Source organism: Cyprinus carpio, chromosome B4 (assembly GCF_018340385.1).
Source record: "Cyprinus carpio isolate SPL01 chromosome B4, ASM1834038v1, whole genome shotgun sequence".
In the NCBI taxonomy this organism is placed as follows: Eukaryota; Metazoa; Chordata; class Actinopteri; order Cypriniformes; family Cyprinidae; genus Cyprinus; species Cyprinus carpio.
Window position 1 is genome coordinate 21,498,749 of NC_056600.1, and position 6,850 is coordinate 21,505,598.

The 6,850-nt window shown below is 37.3% G+C and overlaps 1 long non-coding RNA gene across 1 annotated transcript; it reads left to right on the forward strand.

The window, feature by feature from the left end:
* Nucleotides 1–1,790: 1,790 nt before the first annotated feature.
* On the forward strand, nt 1,791–2,782 carry LOC109096178. The gene is made up of 3 exons (XR_002018917.2): nt 1,791–1,863; nt 2,492–2,525; nt 2,618–2,782. It is a non-coding gene; the product is annotated as an uncharacterized LOC109096178 (long non-coding RNA).
* Nucleotides 2,783–6,850: the final 4,068 nt, after the last annotated feature.

Below are 6,850 nucleotides of genomic sequence, written 5' to 3' on the forward strand. Positions count from 1 at the left end.
CTCGAAAAGGCACCAAGAGTCGGGGGCGGAAAAAAGAAAAAAGAAGAGACAGCGGGATGATGCTTGCGCGTCGCTTGCAGGTAAGACAATGTTTTAAATAAAAATGTTAGTTTTGTAGCCCTTGTGTGTAGTATGCATGTTCAGGGGCGTCGGCGCGTCCGCGTCGCTAGTAGTGCAAAAGATCCGGGGCTTTTAGCCCTGCATGTTGAGTCTTTTATTTTAACGGGGTCCGGGGAAATTGTGAAACTTGGGCTGTTAAAGATGCAGTTAGTTTGAGAAGGAAAGGAAGGCCAATCGTTGGGGTCCTCATCGTCATATTTGAATGACAAATAAAGCTAATTTTCCCCGTACGTTACAGATGTGTCACGTGTGCATATAGCTATTAGTGCAGAACGTTCCCTATTGTAACTTCTTCGTTTCAAAACAATGTCTATCTGCCTCAGTCTGAACTTTAGAAAAACCCTGCAACTGAACGTGATGTGATTTTGCCAAATTAGACCGCTTAGATAAAGATTTTTCGTTGTTGTACTATGGCATGCGGTCATTTTCAGGAGGTTCGGCCAAGGGCGACATCTGTTGGTGAAACTGCAATTAGAAAAAAAAAAACACAATCTCAGTGTTTGTATATTTTCATATTCACAGAGTTGTCAAATTATTAGGGCTGGGAAAAGCATTTGACAAGCATTTGTGCTTAGGGCACCCAAATGGCTAGCGCCGGCCCTGCCTACAGAGCTAAAAAAAAAAACACAAATTCTTACACGTTCACACACCAAGCAAAGAAAGGGCTTTTATCAAATCAAATTTGTCCCCACATGTGACCAGATATATGTATGTGTGTGTAAGTGTGGGTTCTAAGGTCTAAGTATATGAGAGGTGTAAACATTAACTTTTGTACAATTTTCTTTTTTTTCTTTTTTTTTTTATTTGGGCAAGTGTAAATCTTATTACTCATGTATGTTTTATATATTGTAGCTTAACATCAGCCTGCCCAGGGACTACGGGTAAAAATTAGCTCTTGAGCTAAAACCCGGTACTATGCATCTCTCCCTTTGAGGTTAATGTTTGTACGCTGTCCCTGTTTCTTTAAATAAAGAAAAAAAAAAACACTGTATCATCAGGGACTTTGCTCCACATGTTTTGGGAATGTCCAGTTGTTGTCAACCTATGGACTCATGTGAATTCTGTTTTATCCTTTTTACTACAAATTGATTATACGTCTAATCCATGTTTATGTCTTCTCAATGACGATTCCAACTGCTGTATAAGTTCATTAAGAATTTTTTTTGCTGGTTTTACCGCTGCAAAGAAGACAATAATACTGGTAATACTAACAATAGGTAATACTAACAATAGACAATAATACTAATAAAACTGGTTTACTCCGAACATGTGTGCAAGAACATTTTGGATTCACAGCCTCCATAGGCCTCCATTTATTTATTTGTATTTATTTGATTCTTTTCCATTTTGCATTTACCTGTACTTTTACTTTCAATACTTAAGTAGGTGTAAGATTTAAGAAAATACTTTTTGTACTTAAGTACAATAAATATCACATACTTTAAGACCTTTACTCAAGTAATATTCTAAACGGTGACTTCAACTTTTACCAAAGTCATTTTCTGGTAAGATATCTGTACTTTTACTTGAGTTTGGCTTTCATGTAATGTAAAAATCATGTAATAAGCAAGTGTGCATTTATTAGACAGCTTAATGTCACGTCAGTTTGTGCTTTCAGAATCGGCAAACCTGCTGTGGTCGTTCCATCACTCCTGAACCAGGAAGTTGGTCACCAGTTAAGCGTAACACCAGAGCTGATCACACGCACATTTTTTGTCCTGTCTTTATTCTGCCATTCAACAGGTTAGTCGATTGTTTTATATGTCAATTTACATGGATGTTGAAAGAATATATGTTAGTGTTTATTAAGTGTTGGAAATTGATTCATTTTGATAAAGTTTGCATGTTAACTGAAGGTAAATACTTTTAACTATGTCCTACGTCCTAAGTTCCTATAATGTTTAATTAACTTTAAAAACCCATGCGAGGGATCTAAAATGGGTAAAAAAGTTAGAAAATGTTGTGTTTGAGTATGTATTTGATAGGCTACTGTTGAATCAAGAAAAAACTCTATACCAATTAATTTTTTTTCATAAACAAACTTACGTCCTCACAGGACATAATACTGTACTTTCTGTGTTAAAAATCTACACAACGTATCAAAATGTCATCAACACACTCACTTGTGTTGTTTATTTTAACATATCTCTTTTTGTAGTGAGCAAAATATGTAATTCGAGCATGAGGAAGTAAGATTTTTTTAACTGATAAGACGCTAGTGTGGCATGCAAGATTTACCAGATAAGCTCAAGAACAGCATAAAGGTTTCACTTCAGTTTGAAATGGCTCATTGAGTCTTTGTTTAGGTTTTTGTGTGTGCTTAGAAATATTAATGACAGATAAGTGACTTAATTATTCACTATTTTCACAGAAGTATTCAATACCAAAAAATATGAGTGACAGAGGTGAGGACATTTATAAGTATATAACATAGCATATTCAGATATATTTTTGTTTAAATAAGGGTAATAAATACATGATATTTGTATCTTTGTAGAACCTCTCATTTCAGTAGAAGATGACAATTATTCATCTGGTAAGTAATTTATGTGTAAATCTAAATGTAAATAGCAGCAAAAAAGATTTTACCTATATTTACAGTTTCATTCCTGTTCATGTTTTTCTTTCTTTGTCTCCCAACTTCTTGCAACATTCAGATCTATACTTAAAGTATACTAGGCAAGATGTTGCAGTCGTGCCTGTAATGATAGATAGTCACCCAGTTGAGATTGTTGATAATTTTAAATATCTTGGCACTTATATAGACACTATAAACCACAATAAAACTCGACAACAATAACGCCTGGCATGAGTGTCACAAGACTTTAATTGTGGCTCATGATACTATATCATCCAAATTATAGCAATAGCACTGATGTTGACTAGATGTTGAGCTGGAGTGGGTGTCATTCCAAATGATGGAATGGCCCTGCTATAAACTGAGTGTTCCTGTGGCTCAGTGGTAGAGCATTGTGTTAGCAGTGCAAAAGTTTCTGGGTTCAATTCCCAGGGAACACATGTTAGGTAAAAAAAAAAAAGTTAGCCTAAATGCACTGTAAGTCGCTTTGGATAAAAGTGTCTGCCAAATGTATAAATGTAAACTGAGTTTTGTGAATAACATTAGTAATATTTTGAAAACATGCATGCAACGTCTATTCCTAATACGAAGAATTAGTAGGTTTGAAGTGAGTCAACATATCGGAGATTGCTTACAAATCCTTGGTAGAGAGATTGCTGACATAAAATTTTACTTCATGGTATGGGCACCTTAACTGTAAGCAGTAAAATAAACTGGCAAGAGTCACTAATATAGCTAGTAAAATTATCAGGTTTACACCTCAAGATGTGTTGGGAAAGCAGAATTTATTTTAAAAGAACCAACTCATCCTCTGTGTGATCAGTTTGTTGTATTGCCCTCTGGGAGACGATTTTTAATGCCTAGAGCAAAGACAAATATTTATAAAAGATGTGACCCTCAAAGGCAAACAAATTATGTACATTATGTACAAAGTAAGTACATTCATGTTCATAATAAATAAATTCTGAATAGAATACCAATTGGCGTTCTAGAGCACCCTAGTTGCAATTTTAGGAACATGCTATGATAGCTTACAGCAGGGGTGTCAAACTCAATTACTGGAGGGCCGGAGCCCTGCAGAGTTTTGTTCTTACCCTGCACCAACACACATACCATGTAGTTTTCAAATAAACCAGAAGGACTTGATTAGCTGGATCAGGTGTGTTTAATTCGGAGTGGATCTAAACTCTGCAGGGCTCCGGCCCTCCAGGAATTGAGTTTGACACCCCTGTCTTACAGGAACCTATTTTTGTGATATCATACTCAAATTTGGAAAATAACTTCAGTACTTGGGACTTTGAGTCCACTGTGGACAAATACTTTATTTTTATAAAATAAAGATATTTTATGCACAATATTTTACTCACACTACACTGGAACAATAACTTATCTTAAATTCTTAACAGTTGGTCTTTGCTTTATTGGGGAAGGATAATTCTACTCTGGACACGAGCAGCATGACGCCATAAGACAGCAGAACCCAATAATCATGTCTCATTTAGCAGACGCTTTTATCCAAAGCGACAATAAGCATTTAACACACACTGGATCTGGCACGATGTGACAAGGTTCTTAACGGGTTCTATTGTCTTTTGTTGCATCGCATGATCGCATCACTCACATCCAGTGTAGACATGGCGTTACAGTAGGTTAAATCATAACACAGAAATTTGATTGCATGATTCGTGCCATTGCGACATAACACATACTTACAGTGTGTGTGTTTGAAAAAAGGATGTAATCATCCTCTGCTCTTTGGCGGTCTGGAGTAAAATGCACCCCAGAAAAAAGAAGTGAATGAATGAAACCGCCAGAGCAACAGGAGATTTAAAGCTCATGGCAGTACCCAAGAGATGATTTGCTTTGTGATTGGCTGAATGTTAGTTCACTCAAATCTAAGTTACAATTCAGAGAACACAAAATATTGGCGGTGGGTCAAAAAAGTACTGGGGACAGAATCACCTGTTTCTAACAGTGCAGGCCACGTGTCCCCCCGTCCCCCAAGGTTGCTACACCCCTGCTTGCAAAATATCAAAATCCCTGGTAGTCTTCAGGCATGCATTCTTCAGATTCCCTACTGAATGGTCTCTCCCATTGCGTCAGCTTTGACGCTATGGGGAAACTCCCGTTTACGGTTACTGAAGCCTGATTTGTTCATGTTTGTGTTGCTGCACAAACCAAAGGCGCTTTAACCAGGGCTCTTGACTGCAACCAAAATGGTCGCAAATGCGACTATTTTTTGAGAATTTTAAAATCTGACAAAAATTGATTTGTTTGATTTGGTGGTATTTTTTTGTGTGAATGGTTTTGTGTTATTGAATGGTTTTGTTTTGTTTAATGCATCTTGTATTGTTGATAAAGAGTGCACTGCAGAGCAACAGCACTAGCCTGGTTATACTTGACCTGTCAGCACTGCTGCAAAGGTCATGTGTGGCAAAAATGATGCGATTAGAGGAAACGATGGAGGATGTGGTTTTCAAGCGAAGTGTTAAAGTAAAGTAAAAGACAGCTTCTCAAACCAAAGAAGGTGAACATGCAAGCACTATCACAGACAGCCAATTTAGTTTTACTTTTCTTTTTGTTTTCATTTTAAAAAGATGTTGTCTTTATTGTTTACCTCGCATTATGCTATGGAGTCTCTTTTAATTTTTTTATTTGATTCCACAGGGTTTGCTAAACATTCCGCAATTTATTAGTCAGTATAATATGTGGGGAAGTCGTGGCCTAATGTTGTGGGTTCGAGTCTCGGGCTGGCAATACCATGACTGAGGTGCCCTTGAGCAAGGCACCTAACCCTCAACTGCTCCCCGGGCGCTGCAGCATAAATGGCTGCCCACTGCTCCGGTTGTGTGTTCACGGTGTGTGTGAGTGCACTGCTGTGTGTGTGCACTTTGGATGGGTAAATGCAGAACACAAATTCTGAGTATGGGTCACCATACTTGGCTGTATGTCATGTCACTTTACAGCATATGATGTATGCCATGCCTCGTCTTATATGTTTTTGTTAATAAATATTATATAAGCTAGTTTGTCATTAGCTGCTTTATTGTTGTTGTGCTTTTCAGTAAGAATAACAATGAATCCATCTTTCAAGCTTTTGTTTTAGTCTTAAAATGTAAATGGTGTATACTGTAGTATAAGCACAACAGACAATTATCTTTTCTTGTAAAATGTGACACCAAGATCACAAATGCGAAAGGCGAAAGCATCCGAAGCCCAGCTGATAACATAGCAAAGAGGAACTCCTGTCCACAAAATTCAAATCACATAATCCTGAAGAAAAAGAACAGGTTGAATGTTAATCCCACTTATGTTAGCAGAAAACTATAAACTATGATGATGGTAAAACTGTTCACTGTTCACTGAGAAAGTTGGTCACACTTGCGCGACCAGTGTGAAGAATGAGTCTGAAGAAGCCAGAAGCCTTCCCCTGTGGCCATCTGGTGCATTAAGAGAGAAAATTACTGAGCAAATTTCCTAGCAATGTCATTGCAGATGATGCACTGCAACTGTGGCTTGTGCAGAGAACCCCTACACAATGCAGAAGGCAGGGTTTTTCCTGGGTCAGAAAAGGTCTTTGGTTGTGGCTGACAGTCATCCATACACACACACACACACACACACACACACACAGTAAAAAGTACCCACATGATCTGCGTGCCCAATACTGACCATAACTAAAATAAATGCAAAGAAACTTTTTTGCTTATAAGTAAAGCTTGTTTTTCTATCGAGCTGTTATTTAACCGCAGGGCCGCGGCGTTCACTGCAAGTCAGTCGCGTGTTAAATTAATTCGCAAAACTACCGCCAGGTGGCGCAAAGGGACGGATTGCGAACTGAATGTAATTGTAAAATGAGATAAAAGGAGGAAGTAAAACAACAATAACATTATGATATAAAATTGTAACATATCTTTAAAAACCATTAAAAAATGTACAGTGAGTTCATTTCAAAATGTAGGATAGTCTTAGGCTACAGTCTACTCATCAAAAGTTAAAAGAAAGACCTTTACACAAAGGCTCTTATGCTTGCTATTGTTATTAAACAGTCATTAAATATAAGGCCTATATATACGGATAAAAGCTAAATGTTTTCATTTCGGTTCATTCTTGGTTAAAAAAAAAAATCCCTCAGGTTCCATTTGCAGATCA